Source organism: Hypanus sabinus, chromosome 5 (genome assembly GCF_030144855.1).
Source record: "Hypanus sabinus isolate sHypSab1 chromosome 5, sHypSab1.hap1, whole genome shotgun sequence".
NCBI classification, from domain to species: Eukaryota; Metazoa; Chordata; class Chondrichthyes; order Myliobatiformes; family Dasyatidae; genus Hypanus; species Hypanus sabinus.
Window position 1 is genome coordinate 140,410,569 of NC_082710.1, and position 25,675 is coordinate 140,436,243.

Consider the following 25,675-nt stretch of genomic DNA (forward strand, 5'->3'; position numbering starts at 1 on the left):
AGGAACGTTGTGTGGGATGTGTCTTCACTTTCTGCCTGGTGGGATGGCTTGGAACATTCTCAGCAGATGGGTGGGAAGAAATTACCAAAGAACAGTCATTTGGTTTGCAGTTTTTAGTGATGGGAGAAGCAGAACGGGGCAAAAGGGAAGGTGCCACCAAATGTCGTTCAAAGGAGAAGACTCTGTTTTAAAAAATGCTTCATGTAGACGAATGGGTCAAAGGAGGGAGTGCCAGTACTCCTGAGTTAGCCAGTTCATTTGAGATGTTCTTCGAAGGAAGTTCGAACTTGACTGGTGTCCTTCATGCAGAATGAGAGTTCAGTGCGTGAGTAATCAAAGTGAAGGATTCTAATTAATTCAGAAGTTAGCTCCAATGTTTATGTGCGCATTGGACTGGTTTAACTGCAATGGGCCCTTTTGTCTTTCTGCTTTTTTTTCCTGTTAACTGTTGATCAAGTTGAAGTTGGGTAAATATACTTTCTTTATAATTATATGCTGGTGCACAATCTGTCATTACTGATAATTGGGTATCAGCAGTATTCACTCAGCATGTGTTACAATCAATGTTCCTTAATTGGAACATCCCAACCTTTTGGTTTCGTTGAACCCCAAATCATACCAACCCCAGACATTTGCTTATGAAAGGTCGCTTTCTCACTGCTGAGTCCCTTGACTGTAACAAGGTTACCTAGTGGGCCAAGGTGACAAACAGGCCTGGGCGAAAGGGTTACATTTGTTCAGTATAGTTCAGTTCAGTTTCAGTTTATTGTCATTTAGAAACCACAAATGCAATGCAGTTAAAAAATGAGACAACGTTCTCCAGAATGATATCACAAAAGCACACGACAAAACACAAGAAAATTCACATAACATTTGGTAATCCCCAAATCCAGAGTCCGGAGAGGCTGCTGCATATTAATATCGCACTACCATCTTAGTGCTTTCCCTGGAAAGGAGTTCCAACCCCACCAGACAAAACAAGACTACCCAGACACACCAAGTCAAGAGACCAACTCTACCATCCAACAAACCAAAAACTAAAGCTACAAGACCTACACAAAACCACATAGTTACATATAGTTATAGTTAACATATAGTTACAACAGTGCAGACAATACTGTAATTGATATAAAAAAAACAGACCATGGGCACAGTAAAAATAGTCCAAAGATGTTAAAAGACTATAAGTTAGAACGAAACCACCACACAGTTTCCATAAGCCCTCAGGGTCCCGATAGACTCGTCATCCCATGCAGGCGGCAGATGGGAATACCCCCGCTATGGACTTCCACAGCGCCGGACCAGCCTCGCAGATGCAGCACACAGTGAAAGCGCCACGACCGCAGCAGACTCCGAGTCTGTTGAACCTCCAAGCCTCCGACCATCCCCTCAAGCACAGTCTCTCAGAGCACCATCCTCTGCCGAGCACACAACCACGCTCCTGCCAATGGCCACCGGCAATGTGACCCTGAGGACTGGGGGCCTGTTCTTCTCAGCAGAGACCCGGACCTCACAACAGCAGCAGCAACGAAGAGGGCCTTCCTGGAGATTTCCAAATGTTCCTCCGTGCTCCCACGTCTGCTTTTCATCGGATTAGGATTGTGCATGGCACCCCGCTTAACAAATAACAGATATCAGCTCTGGAGTGGCCGCTGCAAACTGCGTCGTGCCGCCATCTTGTGGGGTGCTCGTCCTGGATTTCGGATGCTGTATGAATGCTGTATAAGGATTTAGTAAGTGGTTTATTTGTGTATTTAAGCGAGTGTTTAAACTAGTGTTTGTGGAAAGTGAGATGTATTGTAATTAAGGTACTTTATTATGGATGCCATGGGGATACAGGTTTGGTTTGATTCAGAGAGGTTTTCCACGAGTAATGCTTGTGTTCTGAGCAGGGTGGATATTTGAATTCCTGATGAACTGCTACTTGGAGTGCTGAATTCTGTAAAAGTATTGGGGTAAGTTATGCTGATTGAACAGTGTTTTGGCCTATCAGCTGATAAGGATGTCAGGTTATTCCAGGCTACCAGTGATATGACTGAAGTTAAGCTGCCCAGTAAGATAGGAGTAACTGGAAAAGTGGAAAAGCCAGGTCATATCTCTAGAAAAGGGAGGAATGCAGCCGAGGGTGAAGACTTTAAAGACAAGTTGTTCTCATTTCTGCAAAGTAAGGGAAGGGAGCTGTCTGATGTAAGAGGTCTAATAAGTCCTCATCTGTTGATTTAATTTCTGAGCTGGTTTCTGCTGTTACATCATTGGTTGATCAATGCCAAAGTTACCTGCAGAGAGCCAAAGGTATCATAGGCTGAGTACGTTCTCTGGAGTTAAGCCCCACAGCTGATGGAGAGGAGGATTATGAGGTTTGACCGAGCAGACATCTCAGATTAAATGGCAGTGCTCGGATAATAGGGAAAACCAGAGACTAGTTGAGAGTTTGAAGGGTCTTCAGGCTGATATAGTGAGGCAGAAAAGCCATTAGCCACATCAACTGGACATGCGAGCTCTGGAAGATGCTTTTGGCACTACAGAGCGTTCAGCTGATCTTACGATGAAGTTTAGGTACACATTCCAGGAGAAAGCAGAGAAGCTTCCTGCCCACCTTTTCAGGTTGGAGGAACTGCTACACTGTTTGTGCCAAAAAGGGGAGCACTCAACGTCTGAGAGAAATTGCTTGAGAATGGCGAAAGTTGTGAAGGACACACTGTCACATGACATGATTGTTTTACATATGCAAATGAAACACACACAAGATGTGCCCTCCTCCACCTTTCACCAAGTTACCCAGAGAAGTTAGAGAGGAGGGAAACACGATTGAGTTGCGGAATTTTTCCAAAAGCCAAGTAGTGCCTTCAGTGGTAGCTCCTGCTGCTAAAGTGACCCCTGTTTCCACAGAGGTAGAGCTTTTGAGGAATCAGGTGAAATACTTCTGAGCTGAGCTGACTCGATGGATGCTGGCTAATGTTTCAGCTAAATGTGAGACATCCATTGGGATACCTGACCCACCTGTAAGACTTACAAAGCAAAAGGGTCTCCTGACTAGAGAGGTGAGCTGAATTTTCTGTTATAATGTGGAGAAGGTGGATTTTTCAAGCGATACTGTGAGAGACAAGAAAATCTTCGAGAAACAAGTCATCGATTAATCAAACAGAGAAGAAAAGAAACAAAACTGTGGCAGGACCCAGTAAATGAATGGGCTTGCATCTTGGAGAGGATACATTCCAATCAGTGTATCAAGGGAAATACTAAAGTCCAAAGCACTGAAAATTTAGTTGGACCATGCTCTGTTGTATCCATACGAATTGAGGGTTTTTATGATGCAGCCATACTTGACACAGGTTCTCAAGTTGCTTTATAGATCCTTCTACAATCAGTATTTGATACTTTTACCATTGATGCAACTCAGTATCTTGACATATGGGGGCTTAGTACTGATGAGAGCCTGTATTATGGTTATTTGTTTTTGAAACTGGAGTTTTTGGAATCAGATGTTGTAGTTAATGAGAATGTTGACACACCAGTGCAGGTCTGCCCATATCTGATTGAAAAAAGGTGAGAAATCTATTCTTGTGGGGGAAAAGTACTCCCATTGTGGAAAGGCTCATGAGAGCATGCGAAGAGAGAAATGGAGAGAATTTCTTGAAATCCTCGTCCGTTCATCCAGTGTTCAGAGCTGCTCTTGAGAAGGTACAAGATCCTCATAAGCAGAATGATGAGCATAAATGAGGAACTGTGTGATACATCCAGTCTAAACCTGTCATGTTATGTCCTGGAGAAGTAGCCAGAATGACAGAGGGACACCCCTTTCTGAGAGAGTTCTCACTAGTTAGCACCAGTAGAAGTTGAAGAAGTTTGGCAACACTTGCTTAAACTGAAGGAAACTGAATTTCCTTGGGGTAGGGGAAATAGACAGGGGGCAGCCTCCTCTAGTGGACAGGAAAGGTCACAAAGAGTGGCTTAAGCTGAAGATGACAATAGACAATAGGTGCAGAAGTAGACCATTCGGCCCCTCGAGTCTGCACCACCATTCTGAGATCATGGCTGATCATTCACTATCAATACTCAGTCCCTGCCTTGTCCCCATATCCCTTGATTCCCCTATCCATCAGATATCTATCCAGCTCCTTCTTGAAAGCATCCAGAGAATTGGCCTCCACCGTCTTCCGAGGCAGTGCATTCCACACCTCCACAACTCTCTGGGAGAAGAAGCTCTTCCTCAACTCTGTTTTAAATAACCGACCTCTTATTCTCAATCCATGCCCTCTGGTACTGGACTCTCCCAACATCTGGAACATATTTCCTCCCTCAATCCTATCAAATCCTTTAATTATCTTAAACGTTTCAATCAGATCCCCTCTCAATCTCCTCAATTCCAGCAGGTACAAGCCCAATCTTTCCAATCTCTCTGCGTAAGACAGCCCTGCCATCCCAGGAATCAACCTAGTGAATCTACGCTGCACTTCCTCAATTGCCAGAATGTCCTTCCTTAAACCTGGAGACCAAAACTGTACACAATATTCCAGGTGTGGTCTCACCAGGGCCCTGTACAAATGCAAAAGGACATCCTTGTTCTTGTATTCAATTCCCCTTGTAACAAAGGCCAACATTCCATTTGTCCTCTTTACTGCCTGTTGCACTTGCTCATTCACCTTCATTGACTGGTGAACTAGGACTCCTAGGTCTCTTTGCATTTCTCCCTTACCTAACTCGACACCGTTCAGACAATACTCTGCCCTCTTGTTCCTGCTTCCAAAGTGGATAACTTCACATTTATTCACATTGAATGACATTTGCCAAGTATCTGCCCACTCACTCAGCCTATCCAAGTCTCCCTGTATTCTCCTAACGTCCTCTTCGCATGTCACAATGCCACCCAGTTTAGTATCGTCAGCAAACTTGCTGATATAGTTTTCAATGCCCTCATCTAAATCATTGACATAAATCGTAAAGAGCTGTGGTCCCAATACAGAGCCCTGTGGTACCCCACTAGTCACCTCCAGCCAGTCCGAGAAACACCAATTCACTGCTACCCTTTGCTTTCTATCTGCCAACCAGTTTTCTATCCATGTTGAAACCCTGCCCCCAATGCCATGAGCTCTGATTTTATTCACCAATCTCCTATGTGGCACCTTATCGAATGCCTTCTGAAAATCTAGGTACACAACATCCACTGGCTTACCCTCGTCTAACATTAGGAGTTCTCAGAGAGTCAGGAAACACCCAGAGAGGATGGCATATGATGCACCAGGGGTACTAAGTATTGCATCCATCCCAGTAGTGAGATATGTTATTGCCATTTACAAATGGATTGGGGGTCCTGAAACCACAAAAATTATTTGAATATTGTGTTATTAATAATGGCTTAATAAGATCCAAAGTCTTGAGGACATGATTATTTTTGGTGGGGGGAGAATGTAATGCCCTGTTTAAGATTTCTCCTACTATGTTGTGAGGTATTTTATTTTAGCAGTTTTCTGTAAAAAAAAACAATGTGTCCTGCTGGTAAGACTGTTCTGGTTTCGGCTAAAGATAAGGTATCATATTATCCAACTTAAATGTTGTGGCAGCCAATCAGGATTGTTTAGGGACACGTTGTAACTTTCTGCCCAGAGGGGTGGCATGGAACACTCTCGAGAGCTAGGTGGGAAGAGATTTCTGAAGGACAGTAGTCTGGTTTGGAGTTTTACGGTGGGAGAAGTGGGGTTGGGCACAAAGTAAGATGTTACTGTCATTTAAAGGAAAGACCCTGTTGTAAGAAGAGTGATGTGCAGACGAATGGTTCCAAGGAGGAACAGCCAATACTGCTGAGTTAGCCAGTTCATCTGAAATAGTCTTTGAGGGAAGTTTGAAATGTGGCTGGTGTCTTTCATGCAAAGCTAGGGTTCTGCGCATGAATAAAAATAAACCAAGCATTCTGACTACTTCAGAAATGATCTCCAAAATTTATGTTCACTTTTGGACTGTAATGGGACCTTTTATCTTTTTTTCTTATTCTGTTTACTGCTGATAAAGTTGAAGATGGGTAAATATGCTTTCTTTATAATTTTATGCTGTTGTACAATTGATCATTTCTTGGTGACAGATAATTTTCTGTGAGCAATATTTTCTCAGCATTTTCTACAATCAAAGTTCCGAAATTGGAACAACCCAACTTTCTGGTTTGTTTGAAACACAAATCATACCAACTCTAGACATATTTTCCTTATGTAAGGTGGTCTACGCATTGCTGAGTGCCATAGCTGTTAGCAGGGTTAGCTAATGGACTAAGTTGTTAAACGAACCCTGGTGAGCAGATTACAGAACATTCTTTCAAGGTTGGAGAAGTTTCAAAGGAGGTTCATGAAAATCATTCGGGGATAGAGACTTATCATATGAGAAGCTTTTAATGGCTTTGGGCTTGTACTCACTGAAACTCAGAAGAAGGAGGGGGGGATTTCCAGAAGACCATAACATATAGGAGCAGAATGAGACCATTTGGCCCATTGAGTCTGCTCTGCTGTTTCATCATGGATGATCCAGTTTTCCCTTCAGCTCAACCTCCTGCCATCCCCACCCCCACTATTTCTTCATGCCCTGACCAATCAAGAATCTACCAAACTCTGCCTTAAATATAGAAACAGAAAACCTACAGCGCAATACAGGCCCTTCAGCCCACAAAGCTGTGCCGAACATGTCCTTACCTCAGAACTACTTAGGCTTACCCATAGCCCTCTATTTTTCTAAACTCCATGTACCCATCCAGGAGTCTCTTAAAAGACCCTATCATTTCCACCTCCACTGATATGTCCTCTGTACCTACCTCCAAGCACCTTAAAACTATACCCTCTCTTGCCAGCCATTTCAACCCTGGGAAAAAGCCTTTGACTATCCACACGATCAATGCCTCTCATTATTTGTATACCTCTATCAGGTCACCTCTCATCCTCCATTGCTCCCAGGAGAAAAGGCCGAATTCACTCAACCTATTCTCATAAGGCATGCTCCCCAATCCAGACAGTATTCTTGTAAATCTCCTGTGCACCTTTCTATGGTTTTCATGACCTTCCTGTAGTGAGGTGACCAGAAATGAGCACAGTACTCCAAGTGGGGCCTGACCAGGTTCCTATTTAGCTGCAACATTACCACTTGGCTCTTAAACTCAATCCCACAGTTGATAAAAGGCCAATGCACCATATGCCTTCTTATCCACAGAGTCAACCTGCGTAGTAGCTTTGAGTGTCCTATGGACTCAGACCCCAAGATCCCTATGATAGTCCATGCTGCCAAGAGTCTTACCATTAATGCTATATTCTGCTATCATATTTGACCTACCAAAATGAATCACCTCACATTTATCTGGATTGAACTCCATTTGCCACTTCTCAGCCCAATTTTGCATCCTATTAATGTCCCATTGTAAACTTTGACAGTCCTTTACACTATCCACAACACCCCCAACTATTGTATCATAGGCAAATTTACTAACCCACCCCTCCACTTTCTCATCCATGTCATTTATAAAAATCCCAAAGGGTAGGGGTCCCAGAACAGATCCCTGAGGCACACCACTGGTCACTGACCTCCATGCAGAATATGACCCATCTACAACTACTCTTTGCTTTCTGTGGGCAAGCTAGTTCTGAATCCAGAAAGCCAGGTCCCCTTGGATCGCATGCCTTCTTACTTTCTCAAAAAGCCTTGCATGGGGTACCTTATCAAATGCCTTGCTGAAATCCTTATACACTACATCTATGGCTCTACCTTCATAAATACATTCAGTCACATCCTCAGAAAATTCAATGAGGCTCGTAAGGCATGACCTGCCTTTGGCAAAGCCATGCTGACTATTCCTAATCATAATTATACCTTTCCAAATGTTCATAAATCCTGCCTCTCAGGATCTTCTCCATCAATTTACCAACCACTGAAGTAAGACTCACTGGTCTATAATTTCCTGGGCTATCCCTACTCCTTTTCTTGAATAAGGGAACAACATCTGCAACCCTCCAATCCTCCAGAACCTCTCCCGTCCTCATTGATGATGTAAAGATCATTGCCAGAGGCTCAGCGATCTCCTCTCTCGCTTCCCACAGTAGCCTGGGGTACATCCCATCCAGTCCCAGTGACTAATCCAACTTCTTGCTTTCTAAAAACTCCAGCACATCCTCTTACTTAATATCTACATGCTAAATCTTTTCAGTCCACTGCAACTCATCCTTATGATTGCCAAGATCCTTTTCCGTACTGAATACTGAAGCAAAGTATTCATTAAGTACCTCTGCTATTTCCTCGGTTCCATACACACTTTTCCACAGTCACACTTGATTGATCCTATTCTTTCACGTCTTATCCTGTTGCTCTTCACATACTTGTAGAATGCCTTGGGGTTTTCCTTAACCCTGACCGCCAAGGCCTTCTCATGGGCCCTTCTGGCTCTCCTAGTTTCATTCTTAAGCTCCTTCGTTGGCTTATAATCTTCTAGATCTCTATAATTTCCTAGCTTTTTGAACCTTTTGTAAGCTCTTCTTTTCTTTTTGACTAGATTTACAACAGCCTTTGTACACCACGGATCTTGTAACCTACCATCCTTTCCCTGTCTCATTTGAATGCACCTATTGCAGAATCCCTCGCAAATATCCCCTGAATATTTGCCACATTTTGCCTGTACATTTCCCTGAGAACATCTGTTTCCAATTTATGCTTTCAAGTTCCTACCTGAAGGCCTGATATTACTGCTTACTCCAATTAAACATTTCCCTAACTTGTCTGTTCCTATCCCTTTCCAATGCTATGGTAAAGGAGATAGAATTGTGATCACTATCGCCAAGATGCTCTCCCACTGAGAGATCTGACACCGGACGAGGTTCATTTCCCAATACCAGATCAAGTACACCCTCTCCTCTTGTAGGCTTATCTACATATTATGTCAAGAAACCTTCCTGAACACACCTAACAAACTCCACCCCATTTAAACCTCTCACTCTAGGGAGATGCAAATCAATATTTGGGAAATTCAAATCTCCCACCACGACAACCCTGTTATTATTACACCTTTGCAGAATCTGTCTCGCTATCTGCTCCACGATGTCCCTGTTACTATTGGGTGGTCTATTAAAAAAAACACCCAATAGTGTTATTGCCCTCTTCCTATTCCTAACTTCCACCCACAAAGACTCCATAGACAATCCTTCCATGACTTTCTCCTATCTGCAGCCATGACACTATCCCTGATCAACAGTGCCATGCCTTCACCTCTTTTACCTCCCTCTCTATCCTTTCTGAAACATCTAAAGCCTGGCACTTGAAGTAGCCAGTCCCACCTTTGCACCTTCCAAGTTTCTGTAAATGCCACAACATCATAGCTCCAAGTGCTGATCTACGCTCTAAGCTCATTCGCTTTATTCATGATACTCCTCACATTAAAGTAGACACATCTCAAACCATTGGCCTGAGCGCATCCTTTCTCTACCTCCCTTTCACACTCTCTTCAGGCTTGCTTTATTTGTGAGCCAACATCCTTTTCCTCCAGCAATTCTAGTTTAAACTCTCCCCAATAGCCTTAGCATACCTCTCTGCCAGGATATTAGTCCCCCTAGGATTCGTGCAATCTGTCCTTTTTGTACAGGTCATACCTGCCCCAAAAGAGGTCCCAGAAATCTGAATCCATGCCCCCTGCTCCAATCCCTCACCAATGCATTTAACCTCCACCTCATTCTATTCCTGTACTCACTATCACATGGCACAGGCCCTAGTCCCGAGATCACTACCATTTGAGGTCCTGCTTCTCAACTTCTTTCCTAACTTCCTGTTTTCAGGACCTCCTCCTTTTTCTTACCTATGCCGTTGATACCAATATGTACCACGCCCTCTGGCTGTTCTTCTTCCCACTTCAAGATATCATGGACGCCATCAGAAACATCCCAGACCCAGGCACGTGGGAGTCAAACTACATATAAGAACATAAGAAATAGGACCACTGTGCCTGTCCTGTCATTCAATAAGATCATGGCTGATCTGTCTGTAAATTCAGCTCCATCTGTCTGCCTTTTCCCCATAACCCTTTATTCCCTTACTGTGTAAAAATCTATCTAACTGTATCTTAAATATATTAAGTGAGGAAGCCTCAACTGCTTCCCTGGGCATAAAGGCTACTACTAAATACATAAGAACTTGATCTCCACATCTGCTTGTGGCAAAGAATTCCACAGAATCACCACTCTCTAGCTAAAGAAACTCCCCCTCTTCTCCATTCTAAAAGGATGCTGCTCTATTCTGAGGCTGTGTCCTCTGGTCTTAGTCTTTCCCTCCAAAGGGACCTTCCTCACCACATCCACTCTATCAAGGCCTTTCAACATTCGGTAGATTTCAGTGAGGTCACCTCTTATTCTTCTGAAATCCAGTGAATACAGGCCCAAAGCCAGCAAACACTCCTCAGATGACAAGCCATTCAATCCTGCAATCAGCCATGATCATACCGAATAGCGGTGCAGGCTCAAAAGGCCGAATGGCCTACTCCTGCACCTATTTTCTAAGTTTCTATCTTTTTCGTGAACGTTCTTTGAACAGTCTCCAGTTTCAGTTCATCCTTTGGAAGATAAGGAGCCCAAACCTGTTCACAATACTCCAAGTGAGGCCTCCCCAGTGCTTTATAAAGTCTCAACATTACATCCTTGCTTTTATATTCTAGTCCTCTTGAAATGAATACTAACGTTGCATTTGCCTTCCTCACCACAGACACAACCTGCAAATTAGCCTTTAGGGAATCCTGCACAAGGACTCCCAAGTCCTCAGACTTTTGTATTTTCTCTCCATTTAGAAAATAGTTAACCCTTTCATTTCTTCTGCTAAAGTGCATGACCATACTCTTCTCGACACTGTATTCTATCTACCATGTCCTTGCCCTTTCTCCTAATCTGTCGGTCCTTCTGTAGCCTCTCCACTTCCTCAAAACTACCTGCCCCTCCACTCATCTTCGTATCACCTGTAAACATTGCAACAAAACCATCAATTCTATCATCCAAATCATTGACATATAATGTCAGAAGAATCGGTCCCAGCGCTGTGGAACACCATTAGTCACTGAAAGCCAACCAGAAAAGGCTCCCATTTTTCCTACACTTTGCCTCCTGCCAATCAGCAACTTCTTTATTCATGCTAGAATCGTTCCTGTAATACCATGGGCTCGTAGCTTGTTAAGCAACCTCGTGTTGCACCTTGACAATTTCATTGAGACCTATCAGATTTTGAAAGGCCTCGATAGTGTGGATAGAGAAAGGATTTTTTTTATGATGGAGGAGTCCAAAACCAGAGGACACAGCCTCAGAGTAGAGGGATGTCCATTTGAAATGGAGATGAGCAGGACTTTCTTTCGCCAGAGAGTGGAATTCAGCTGTGAAGGGGCCACATCATTGAGTACATTGAAAGCAGAGGGTGATAGTTTCTTGATTAGTCAGGGCGTGAAAGGATATGGGGAGAAGGCCGAAGATTGAGGCTGAGAGGGAAATGGATCAGTCATGATGAAACGGCGGAGCGGACTCGATGGGCCAAATGGCCTAATTCTACTCCAATATCTGATGGCCTTATGGTCTAAGATTACTTAATTTCAAGCAGTTAGGCTACTATTCAATTGCACTTTGAAAACATGTATTGAAATGCGCCATCTGTGTGAACGATAACAGGGATATGCTGGGGGAAGCTGGCAATTGTCACTGTGCTTCCAGTGTCAACAACGTACCAACCCTTATTAACCTCTCCATCTTCGGAATAGAACACCAATTGAAGAGATGAGATCCCTGTCGGTCAGGGTCAACCATGATACACAAGCCAGGGTGATAAGATATGGAGAGTACGCTGTTGTTCTTGCAGCAAGCTCCTCCTTTGCACACATCTGATGGACCTGAAGGACTGGCAGAGACCGATATAATTCGGTGTTTGCAATGTCGCAGGAGTTGCCAGTCTGCACTGTACTCAGTGTAAGACTCCCTTAGGGTCTCTAGCTCTGGATTTTTCTCTCTGGGTTTATTCCTGAAGCCTTCCCCATGAGTGGGTATAACCGCAAAGCAGCAGAGGCTCGAGGTCAGTGTTTTCCTTCTCCTAGATGAGCTGCCAACCACAGCTGATGAGTCCTATCTGCCCAAAGCGACTGGTTTTAAGGCACCAGTAACCCATCTTTGCCCATTCCCCTGTCAGTAGAAACGACTCCGGCGGGCTTAGTAGCTAAGCCACACGTGAAGGCCAGGAGTTGGAACTTGGTTGACAGAGGCTATTTCTGGTGCATGCCATTGGGAGCACTTAATAGGTAGTGGGAGTTTGTCCCCATTGCAACCTCCGGCTATAACAAACTTAAGGAACCAAACACTAATCATTGGGGCTGGAAAGCGTTACACTAGCCTCAACACTACCATGCTATCCAGCCACTAGACTATCATGCTGTGAATCCATATGAGCCGAGTAGTTTGACAATTTGGTATTGGCTGTAGTTGCAAACTGTGGCAGAAAATGAAACAGGTTCATTTCAGATTCCAAAGCAATTTCATATTGTGGCTTTTTATCACAGCATTGCCTGGCATCAAAACCTGGCAGATAGTCAAGTCCTGATTATGACGCAGCTCGAATCTATCACTCTCTTTTAAATCATAGTTGAGTTGAGAGAGCATCAACTGAAATGTTCACAGTATTGACATGTTAGATTTCTGTTAGGCAGGTACGTCAATGGATACACCATGAAGATATAGAAAATAACTTGTACCACTTGTATTCACTGTAAATATCATGAATAAAGGATATTTTTGAAAAATAAAAATATTGTTTTCTGCTACTGTATACAGTTCTATCCAGAAACAGAGCCTGGACAGGATTTGGCTGGTATCTGGCCTCCAACTTCTCTTTGACATCACTGTTTCAAAGAGCAGGGATGCAAGTTAGATACAAGCTGGCTTAAGCACATTGTCATGTGCTTTCAGAATGCTGTAGCCTAGTGAGTGTAAAATGGAAGTGGTACAGACTGAAAGTATTATTACTGAGTTTGTGTTTTCATTTTGCACTGGAACGGAATTCCTTGTTGGGAATGAGAACTAGCAATCTCAGTGTTGTGTCTTTGACATTGAGAGTCTGCCCTTTGTTAATGAATTTATCATTAACAATCCCTCATCATTTTAAAGCGGTTGAGCTGACACCTAAGCTTGTAAAATTTTGTTGTATACATTGAGGATGCTGTAAGGGGAGTCAGATAATGGTCACTTAGGGCCGAGCAATTTGTAACGCCTATCAAGAACTTGAAGATTCAAAATCCATTTGACTGTCAAAAGCCAACATGTCAGACAATTTCTGTCAGCAAGATGAAATTGATTAAAAACTCATTTACCTCCCTGTTGAATGTCTTCAAAAGTACATTAACTCTGAACACAAAGTCATAGAAGTGAAGCTTTATTTGCAAGACAGCACAACGGGTATCTTATTTAACTTGTGGCTGGCAGAATAAATGTCTGTCACTGGTCTGCATTGCTATACACACACCATGTCCAATTAGAGTCACAGTACAGGCAGTCCCTGGGTTATGTAAGGGTTCTGTTCTTGAGAAATAGCTGAAAGCTGATTTCTCGGTGATCAGAATCCATTCTCTGTAGGTACCCATGTTGTATCTCTCCATGTGCACTTGCTAAAATTCTTTCATTTCATTGAATAACCACCCTAGCAAAATGCATAATTAAACTAATGGAATATATACTGTATCTAATCATTAATGAAAGCCATGAGACATTTTATTATTCTCATTATCTTCAAATGCTTTTGCATAAAGTTGTATTACTGTAAAGATAAAAATCAGCTTCATTTGTCAAATGTACTTCAAAACATACAGTGAAATGTGTCACTTGGCATGAAATCAAATCAGTGAGGATTGTGTTGGGTTCTCCAGGAGTGTCACCGTGTTTCTGGCACTAACTTGGCAGGCCCACAATTTACTAATCCAAGCTTATACTCCTTTGGGAGGGAACCAGTATTAATTTTTTATCTATCTATCTATCTGTCTAATTATCCATCTATCTATCTATCTGATTATGTATTTATATATCTATTTATTTGATTATTTGTTATTTTGTATTTTACATTTTCAGTTTGTCTTCCTTTTTACACTGATTGTCAGTTTTTGTTTGTGCCTTGTGTTTTCATGGGTTCTATTGTATGCCTTGGTTTTACTGTGAATCCTGCAAGAAAATGTACCTCAGGGTAGTATCTGCTGACATACCCTCAGCGACCCCTTTATTAGGTAAAGGAGTGGAACATGGTGTGGTCTTTTGCTGCTGTTGCCCATCCACTTGAGGTTTGATATATTGTACGTTCAGTGATGCTCTTATGCAAACCTCTGTTCTACTCTGCATTATTTTAATTATCTGCTGCCTTCCTATCAGCTCAAACCAGTCTGGCCTTTCTCCTCTGACCTCTCCTATTCACAAGGATTTACACCCACGGAACTGCTGCTCACTGGATTTCTTGGGGGGCTTTCACACCATTCTTTGTAAACTCCAGAGACTGTTATGTGTGAAAATCCCAGGAGATTAGCGGTTTCTGGGAAACTCAAACCACCCAGTCAACAATCATTCCTTTACCAAAGTGACTTGGACTGCAATTATTTCCCATTCTGATATTTGGTCTTGACCATGTTTTTATGGATTGATCTGCAGCTTCATGATTGGCTGATATTTGCATTAACAAGCATTTATACAGGTATATCTAGTACCATTGGGTTGTACAGTACCTACTTTGATAATATATTTACTTCAAACTTTGATATTCCATCAGCTCAACCCAGATCCCATCACTGGCGTACATTGCAAAGCTCAGTTTTTTGCATTGAAAGCAGCCTAACCAGATGCATCACAGCTTGGTATGACAACTGTTCTCCCTCAGACCACAAGGAATTACAGAGTTGTGGACACCAATCAGAATCAGATTCAGGTTTGATATCACTGGCATATGTCATGAAATTTGTGCAAAAATAACTAGTCATGTACTGTTCCAGGATTTCAATGTCCATTCAGAAATCAGATGGCAGAGGGGAAGAAGCTATTTCAGAATCAGTGAGTGTGTGCCTTCAGGCTCCTGAACCCCCTTCCTGATGGTAGCACTGAGAAGAGTTTATGTCTGGGTGTTGAGGGCCCTTAATGATGGATGCTGCCTTTTTTTTTTAAAGTTATCACTCTTTGAAAATGTCCTGGATGCTATGGAGGCTACTGCCTATGATGAAACTGATTGAGTACACAACCTTCTACAGCTTTTTTTTTGATCCTGTACAGTAGTTCCCCCCCCCCCCCCCCCCACCATACCAGACAGTGATGCGGTCAATTAGAATACTCTCCACAGCATATCTGTAGAAATTCATGAGTATCTTTGGTGGTAAACAAAACCTCTTCAAACTCCAAATGAAATGTAGCCACTGCCGGGCCTTCTTTGTAACTGAATCAATATGCTGTACCCAGGACAGATCCTCAGCAATGTTCACATCCAGGAACTTAAAATTGCTAACTCTTTCCACTTCTGATCCCTCTATGAGAGCACTTGTTTGCTCCCTTGTCTTGCCCTTTCTGAAGTCCACACTCAGTTCTTTGGTCTTAGTGACACTGAGTGTGAGGTTGTTGCTGCAACACCACTCAACTAGCTGGTATATCTTGCTCCTGTTACCCTTCTTATCACCATCTGCAATTCAGCCAACAATACTTGTATCATCAGCAAATTTATAGATGGCACTTGAGTGTGCCAAGCCACACAATCATGGGTGTAGAGAGAGTAGAGCAGTGGGCTAAGCACACATCTTTGGGGTGCACCAGTGTTGATCGTCGGTGAGTGGGAGATGCAGAGACTGTGGTCTTCTGGTGAGAAAGTCCAGGATCCAGTTGCAGAGGGAGGTAGAAAGATTCAGGTTTTGGAGTTTTTTGATCAGAATTGTAGGAATGATTAAATGCTGAGCTGTAGTCAATACACAACAGCCTGACATAAATATTTGTATTCAAGTGATCCAAAGCTGTGTGAAGAGCGAATGAGATTACATCCACCATAGACCTATTGTGGTAGTAGGCAAATTGCTGTGGGACCAGGTCCCTGCTGAGGTAGGTGTTAATTCTAACCATAACCAACCTCACAAAGCACTTTATCACCATAGACATGGTGATACTGAACGATAGTCATTAAGGTCGCTCACCCTGCTCTTCATAGGCACTGGTATGATTGTTGCCCTTTAGAGGCAGGTGGGAATTTCTGACTGTGGTAATGAGAGATTAAAAATGTCTTTCAACACACCTGCCAATTGGTTGGCACAGGTTTTCAAAGCCCTATCCAGTACTGCATCAGGGTCAGGAGCCTTGCAAGGGTTCATTCTCTTAAAGGACAATCTGGCGCTGGCCTCCAAGACTGAGATCCCAGGGTCAAAGCATGCATAAAAGATGTTGAGTTCATCTGGGAGTGAAACATTACAGCCATTCATAATATTGTGTTTCGCTTTGTAGGAAGTAATGGCCTGCAAAACCTGCCAGAGTTGATGTGCATCTGATTCCCACTCCAATCTCATTCAGAAATGTTCCTTTGCTCTTGAGATAGTCTTCCGTAAGTCATACTTGGTCTTTTGTTTAACCCTAGGTCACCGGAGTTGAATGTCATAGATCTAGCCCTCAGCAGACTATGAACCTCCTGGTTCATCCATGCCTTTTGACTTGAGTATATACAGTTTGTTCTCATAGTTACACCCTCACCCACACAGGTTTTAATGAAGTCAGTGACAACTGTGGCATACTCATTCAGACTCAAAGTTGAATCCCTCCATACAGTCTGGTCCACCGGCTCAAAGCAGTCTTTTAAGTGCTCCTTTCTTCGTGCCTTCTTGGTCCTCACAACTGGTGCTGCGGTTTTCAGTTTCTGCCTGCATTCAGGGAGTAGAACTACAGCCAGGTGATCAGACTTTCAAAGTGCAAGCATGGGATGACACAGAAAGTGCTCTTGGTGGTGTAAGAGTGGTACACTGTGTTGGCTCCTTTGTTCCACAAGTAATATGTTGGCACTAATATTTAAAGACATTTTCAAGCTAGCCTGATTACAATCCCCCAAGATGATGGGGAAGACAATAGGATGTGCTGTTTCATGCTTGTTTATTATGTCACTCAGTTCGTCATTGGCCTGAGGTGGAACATACACCACTACCAAGAAGATGGCAGATAAAATGGACGGCACTGGATTGTGAGGTGTTCCACCAGTTACAATTCCAACTCCAATTCCAAAGTTTAGTGGAGCAAACAAAGAATGATAGTATATAATTAAAAGGTTTATCCACAAAATTTAAGTCTGCCTCAAATTTTCTCTGAATTAGAAAATTAACCCCTCCATTAAATTAAGTAATTTAAAACTGATCCCTTGGTACAGGTTATCTGCTGCTTAAATTCTTTGTGGTTTTTATCTTCAGATGTAGTGGTTCCAAGGTAATCCTAGCTCTGGTAATGCATGCTCAGTAATCCCAAAACTCTTCTGCCTGTGATGTTTATCCATGATCCATTTGTTCACTCACATACTGTTTGGTAGAAGTGGTGCAGCTAGTAAATTTATTGTTTCATGGCCAAAGAGTCCAGGTTCTTTTCTGATCTCGGCTGCTGTCTGTGTGGATATTATTACATTCTCCCTGGTGCATCTCTGGAATTCTCTGCCCCAAAGGGTTGTGAAGGCTGGATCACTTAGGACATTCATAAAATAATAGAGTTGTTCATTTTAGGGCCTTTGGTCTAACTCATTCATGCCACCAAGATACATACCTGATTTTTGTCCTATTTGCCTGCATTTAACCCACATGTCTCTTAACGCTTCCCATCTATGTACCTATCCAAATGACTTTTAAATGATAGACCTGTCTCCATCATTTTCTCTGGCATCTCATTACAAATATGCATCACCTTTCCTGTATAGAAGTTGTCACTCTCCTCTTACCTTAAACCCACACCCTTTACTTTTAGATTCCCTTTCGCTTTCCGTGGGAGAAATGCTATATACATTCACCCTATATACAGAATATCACTCTTGATTTTATACATTGCTATATTGGCATATTTCAGAGTATTTTAAAATATGTTAAGGCACATTGCATTTTAAAAGTGTCCATCAAATAATATTATCACACCCACCTCAAACTGTTCTTTTGCCAGTTCATTCCGTGTACCCACCACCCTTTGTACCTTTAAATCTAATACATCCTTCCCCTCTTACGTTTACCCTATGCCCTCTAAGTCTTGCTTCTCTTTCCCTGGGAATAAAAGACTGCGTGTCGTCACCCTATCCCTGGCCCTCCTGTTTTTTCGCACCTCTGATCCACCTTTGAAAAGAAAGAAGAAATATTTTAGAAAGATCAAATAATTGCAGATCTTGGACAGAAGAAAATTTAGGACCCCAGCATTACCATGTTGAATGGCAGGATAGGATTGATGGGCCGAGTATCCTAATTCCATTGTTCTCATGTATCTGTGACTGTGTGTGTTTCCTCCAAGAGTTCCAGTTTCCACCCATTTCCTGAAGGCATACTATCTGGTACTATCTGTCTCTGGTCTGCAGGCGAGAAGTTGATTGGATCATTTACTCGCCCAGAGGTATTTTGATGGTTTGCCAATAAACCAGGTGCTGAACAAACAGCACAGTCTGCTTCACTAGCTCATAGCACCGCTTGGTACCAAAACCAGTTAGCAACATTTCCGTTAATTGCCTTAGGCTACTTAACTCTGCAAAAAGGTGCTACATAAATAGAAATCATTGTTGTTGATTCATAATGAGAGTAAAGAAAATCAAAGAATACTAACACTGAATTGTGTTTACTTATAGCGAGATATAGATGGATGGATATCTATACCTTTAGCTAGACAGACAGATAGATAAAATGGTGCTCAGATGTTTGTGAAACCTGTACAATTTTCTCTATTTCTGCTTAAATATGATCTTAAAATATGATCAGATCTTCACATGTCTTAAAACTAGATAAAGAGAACCAAGTAAATAAATAACACAAGTATAATACATTATACTTATTCATTTATTTATTGAAAAAAGATCCAATCTTACATGTATGTGTTGGAAAAAGTATATGAACTTTTGCTTTCAGTAACTGGTGTGACCCCATTCTACAGCAATAACTTCAATCAAACGTTTCCAGTAACTGTTGATCAGTCCTGTACATTGGCTAGGAGGAATTTTAGGCCAATCCCCCTTACAAAACTGCTTCAACTCTGGGATGTTGGTGGGCTTCCTTGCATGAACTGCTTGCTTCAGGTCCTTCCACAACATTCTGTTGGATTAAGGTCAGGACTTTGACATGAACGAATGTTTTCTTCTTTTTAAACCACTCTGCTGTGGATTTACTCGCATATTTCAGGCCACTGCCACGTTGCATGATCCAGCTTCTACTAAGTTTCAGGTGATGGACTGCAACCCCGACACTCTCCTGTAAAACATCTTGATACAATTTTGATTTTATTGTTCCCTCAGCAATTGCAAGTTATCCAGGTCCTGATGCAACAAAGCAACCCAAAATGACAATTCTCCATCCACCACACTTAGCAGTTGGGATGAAGTTTTGGTGTTGGTGTGCAGTGCCCTTTCTAACAAAAATATCAACTTTTGTTTCATTGGTCCACAGAATATTGTCCCGGAAGCATTGCAAAACTTCCAGGTGGCCTTTTGCAAATGTGAGATGTATAGCAATGCTTTGTTTTTGGACAACAGTGGTTACTTCTGTAGTTTTCTTCCATGGACATTATTCTTGTTCAGTAATTTTCTTGTAATGGACACCTGAACAGAGACTTTTGCAAGTTCTAGAGAATTTTCCAGGTCTTTTGCTGTTACCCTTGAATTTTTTTTCATCTCCTTCAGCATTGCACATTGTGCTCTTGGTGTGATCTTTGCATGATGCCCACTCCTAGGGAGAGTAGCAACAGTACTGTGTTTCCTCCATTTGTAGACAAATTTTCTTACTGCGAACTGATGAATACTACTGTCTTTAGAAATGCTTTTGTAGCCTTTTCCAGCTTGATGCTCTCTTTAACTCTTCTTCTAAGGCCCTCTGAAAGTTGTTTTGATCCAGACATAGTGCACATAAACAGATCTTTCTTGAGAAAAGCAGGATCTGTTAGTAACCTGACTTTGTGTGCCTTTTTTATAGGGCAGGGTGCCTCTGCTGCCCACACCTCCAATCTCATCACATTGATTGGTACACCTGATTCCAAATAGCTTTTGTAAAAGGCATTAACTCAGAGGTTCACATACTTTTTCCAACAAATACATGTAATATCGGATCGTTTGCCTCAACAAGTAAACAAACAAGTATATTGATTTTTGTATTATTTATTTAATTGGGTTTTCTTCATCTAGTTTTAAGACGTGTGAAGACTTGATCATGTTTTATGTCCTATTTATGCAGAAACAAAGAAAATTCTACGGGGTTCACAAACTTTCTAGCACCACTGTAGATAGATAGACAGGTACAGTTAAATAGATGTACAAATAGATAGCTAGATGGAGCTTTATTTACCACATGTGCATTGAAACATATACAGTAGTCACTTATGTCAATGACCAACACAGCCTGAGAATGAGCTGGGAGCTGCTTCCTATGTCCATATACAACTTACCAACCCTAACCCATATATCTATGGAATGTGGGAGGAAACCGGAGCCCACACAGTCACAGGAAGAACATACAAAACTCCTCACAGACAACAGCAGGATCTGAACCCCATTGTGATCACTTACGCTGAGGAGTGTTGTGCTACCCGCACCAGGACTACAAGACTGGAATCTAAGAGTGCGATACATTGGAAGGCTGATGGTGGATATAAAGCTTTCAAATTTATTCCTTCTGCTTGTTGTTTATTCACCTCCCTTAAACGTCTTCCTGTACTGTCCCAGTTTAATGTAATCAGCACTAAAAAGAATAATCCATGTGTGCAATAGCTGTGACTCTGAACACAGCCGCTCAGTTATATACCACATATTTGATTCATGGTTATTCCAACATAAGAGGGCCTATGATTGCCAATGCTACAGGTTCATTAAGTAACAATCTGCAGTTGATTACGAGGAAATTATGTGTTGGTTATGTTCTGACTGAATTCATTCTGCTTAAACAACTTAATGGAACCATCTTTGGAATTATTTTGCATTTGTACCTCACTGTTAACTTTGATAGGAAATTAATGCTATCATGTTTTAAAACAGAATTATATGCCACATAAGCATTAGCTGGAGAACACTTTAGTGTGAAGGGGCTGCAGAGGAGCTGGGGGAGGCAAAGATTAAAGTTATCATATGAACTAATTGAGCCCTGCAAAACTGAGTCGGAATTAGAATCAGATTTATTTATCACAGACTTCTGTGTTGTAATTTTTTCGTATAGTGAAAAGGCAAAAAATTACTATAAGTTACAAGAAATAAATCAATAGTGCAAAGAGAAAAAGAATAATGAGGTAGTGTTGATGGCTTCATGGACCATTAGGAAATCCTAAGGCAGAGGAGGAGAAGCTGTTCCCAAATCATTGGCCGTGGGTCTTCAGGCTCCTGTATCTCTTCCATGATAGTAAAAGTACGAAGAGGGTGAGGGTCTGTCTGCCTTCTTGAACTGATATTCTAGAGTCAAGATTTTAAAAATTAGCAAGGTAACCTTTCCAAATATGTACTTTCACCGTGAACAAAAAAATGTGGGAAATACTCAGTAGGTCAGACTGTATCTGAAATTAAGTTACTGAAGATCTGAAGAAAATTTAACTATTGTTTTTATTCCCTCAGTCATTTGAAATCTGACTTACTGAGCATTTCCAGTGTTTTCTTTGTTTATTTTGGTTTCAAGCATTTGCAGTTTTTATTTTGGTACAAGAGATTTCATTTCTTTTGGTGTTTTGGAATTCATTTTTGGTGGTATTTGGTAGTTGCTAGGCTGGATGAGGCTTAGGAAGAATTTATTTAGAAGGAATTGATATTTGACAATCTTTACAACTGCTCTGAAAATCAAAATCACACTATCATTGAAAAATGCTGGATCAGAAACATTAACTGTTTCTTGCTTCACACATGCTCCATAACCTGACGAGTGTTTCCGTCATTTGATGATTATATTTGTATCTATCCCAAACATACTAAAAATTGATGGTCAGGAGGTCAAGGAGCTTGTTAAAATTCATCCATGAATCACATAAGGAGGACGTTCATGTGATGTTAAGTTAAAGTTCAAGTCTATTCTCAGGGGCTTACATACACAGGGTATAAATGCTATGAATGTTAATTCAGCAACAACACAGTACATCACCAACAGGACAAGCATAAATTAACATAAACTTAAATTAATATAAATCGTACATAAGATTCACAGCAAAATAAACATAATGACACATTTGTAAGTTGAGAGAGAGAAAAAAATAGACTAAGGTTATATTATCTAGTAACATCGAGCACATAGACACAAGACATTCTGCACATGCTGAAAATCTTGAACAAAGCACACAAAATTTTGGAGGAGCTCTGCATGCTGCCTAACCTGCTGAGTTGAACTTGAACCTGGGACATGCTTAGACCCATGTTCCTGATACCCAACATAAGTTAACTTATGTCTACAAGATCACACTCCTTCATGGTCTGTAACCATGGAGCAGGTATTGATCAACTGCTTAATCCAGGACAAAAGCAAAAGCAGTTTACCTAATACTTCTGCGGAACCATACTTGATAATGATTTGTACATTCCAGCATGGATTCTTTTACCGATGCCCTTCAATGACTGTAGAAGTGTGATGGAAACGCAGATGTCTGTTTCTGATTTACAGAGCTGGCTTTTACAGACAAGCCGGCATGAATGTTCCATCTGCCTTGTGCTTTCTTTCATCTGCATTGGAATTATTCAGACATGTACCAGCAATGACTGATGCACCAGACTGGAATTTACAATTTTTCTTTACTGACTTACTAAAGTGAAAACCATCTGAAGAAACTGTGGGCTATTTGCAAAGAGGAACAAATATAGCAAATGTTCTTGAATCATATCTCAAGGTGTTGTACCCCGTGTTAAAGTGTTCATACCTTATCACATCCAAAGAAATATCATGGTATTGGAGGCATCCAAAGGAAGATCACCGGTCTAGTTCCTGGGATGAGAAGGTGATCCAATCAAGAGAAGTGAGAAAGTTTGTGTTCATATTCGTTGGAGTTCAGAAGAATGAGCGGTGACCACATTTCAACCTATAAAATCCTACCTAAGTGAGCTTGACAGATTGGATGCATGAGAAATTTCACTAATGGGATAGTCATAGCTACCAGATAAAGTGATGGTCTTTGAAAAGTGAAGTGCAAAGGAATGTTTTTTTTCTTGGGGCTTGTTGAATCTTTGTAATTCTTTGCTACTGTGGGCAATGAAGGCTGATAGATGCAGATAGATAAACACGCTCAGTGGCCACTTTATTAGGTACACCTGTGCACCTTATTGTTAATGCAAATATCTAATCACTCAATTATGTGGCAATGATTCTGTGCAAGAAAGCATGCAGACATGGTTCAATTGTTGTTCAAGCCAAATGTTGGAACAGGGAAGAAATGTAGTCCAATTGGCTTTGACTGTGCAATAATTGTTGGTGTCAGATGGTATGTTTGAGCATTTCAGAAATTGCTGATCTCCTGGGATTTTCATGCATGTCTACAGAGTTTACAGATAATGGTGCAGAAAAACAAAAAAAAAGTGGGTGGCAGTTCAGGGGGTAAAAATGTCTTTTTAATGAGAGGGGTCAGGGGAGAATGGCCAGACTGGCTCAAGCTGACAGGAATGTGACAGTAACTCAAATAACCATGCATTACAACACTGGTGTGCAGAAGAGCAACTCCGAATGCACAATACATCAAACTTTGCAATGGATGGGCTATAGCAACAGAAGACCACGAACATATACTCAGTGGCCACTTTATTAGGTACAGGAGGTAAGTGGCCACTGAGTGTATTTGAAAGATTGCGCAATTGAGGGTGATGAAGAACTGGCACAGAAGAGGAAGTAAGGGCAAGTGTAGACCAGCCATGATCGTATTGTATACCAAGCAGGCTTGAAGGCTCTGGGCCTACTCCTGCTTCCATTTTCTGTGTTCGTGTGTTCTTGTGTTCTATCTATAATTCTCTCTATGGTATAATAAGTGCGTGCAGTTACAGTCATCCCACCTCAGTTCATTTCATATGCAAGAAGCGACGTCTGCAACAACACTGAAGTGTTCTTGTTCAAATGCTTGCGAGCTCCCACAGGCAGCCTGCTGTGAGGGCCGGATGTCTTTGAGTGCTGATCTTCAGGTGAGAATGGATGTGTGTTGGAAGTTGCTGGCATCTCCCGCAGTTTGCAGTTCCTGACAGAATGGCATACAACCTGGAACATCTCTGTTTTATTTTCACGGGAATGGAGGAACAGCGTGAAAAAACAGACGGTGAAGCCGAGTTAAGGTGGAACAGCAAATATACCGTGCCAAGGACCAGCAAAGCTGAACATGGCAGACTGAATACTCTCAGATTGTTGAGTCAGAGCCCAGAAGATGCTGAGGAAGCTCTAAGATAGTCAATAAATCAGATAATAGTACATCCCTGGTACTTTGTTTGATATAGATTTGTTTTTGTTGTTACTTTGTCAATAGCTCAGTTGCCTCCACCCATGCTTTGAGAAAGTATTGAGATTTTGCTCCTTACCTGCCCTTACAAAATGCTAGAGAAAACTTGAGGAGCTTGACGCTTGAGGTTTAAGGAAAGAGGATAATGATTTAAAGGGGACTAGTAGGAAACTTCTACACACAGAATATGATTTTTATATGGAACAAGCTGCCACAGGAATTGGTAGAGTAGGGTACCATTATTACATTTAAAGGATACATTTATAGAGGGATGTGAACCAAACACAGGCAAATAGGACTAACTTGGATAGTCACCAGCTGGCAAGGATGAATTTGGTTGAAGGATCTGTTTCCACGTTCTATAACTCTATGATACTATGACTCTTCACACTGCACATGATTCTGACAGCCCAGGATTAGATTACTATTGTGAAGTAGTTCTGAGTACAAACATGGGGCTGATGAGGTGATAAGGGCATCATTCAATCTGCTTGCTGCTGGAAGTGCCACACAACCAGCTTCAAGGGCAGCTGCTTTTCTACCCGTCGTCTGATTCTTGAACCAATCTGCACAACCCTAACCCTACCTCAGCAATGGAACATTACAGACCTTCACTTGTACTACTATGGACTTGTCTCTTCCGAGTTTTCTGCATTAATGTCTTGTTTTGCATGGTCTATTCATTCCACTGTCTGGTATGTATAATTTCTCTTTGTCACTTGCCAATTTCTGTTGCATGTTCTGCGTACTAAAATGCCCTCTTGTTTTATTATCTCTTTTGAAACATTTTAGTGCAGGGGTTCCCAACCCATTTAGCAAGGGGTCCGTGGACCCCAGGTTGGGAATATCTGCTTTAGTGCCTTTCACCGTGTTAAAGGTGTTATGTTATCATTTGAATAAGGTGGAGGAAAAATAAGTAAGTGTGTGTGTGGTGTTGTGTTGTATTGGTATAAAAAATAAAGTTCCAGACTTAATTATAAACTGGTTCGAAATTAGTAATAACTATTGAAGTTCAAAAGTGTGAATGTAGAAAAATGCTTATTATGAAATTAAAATAGTGATTCAAG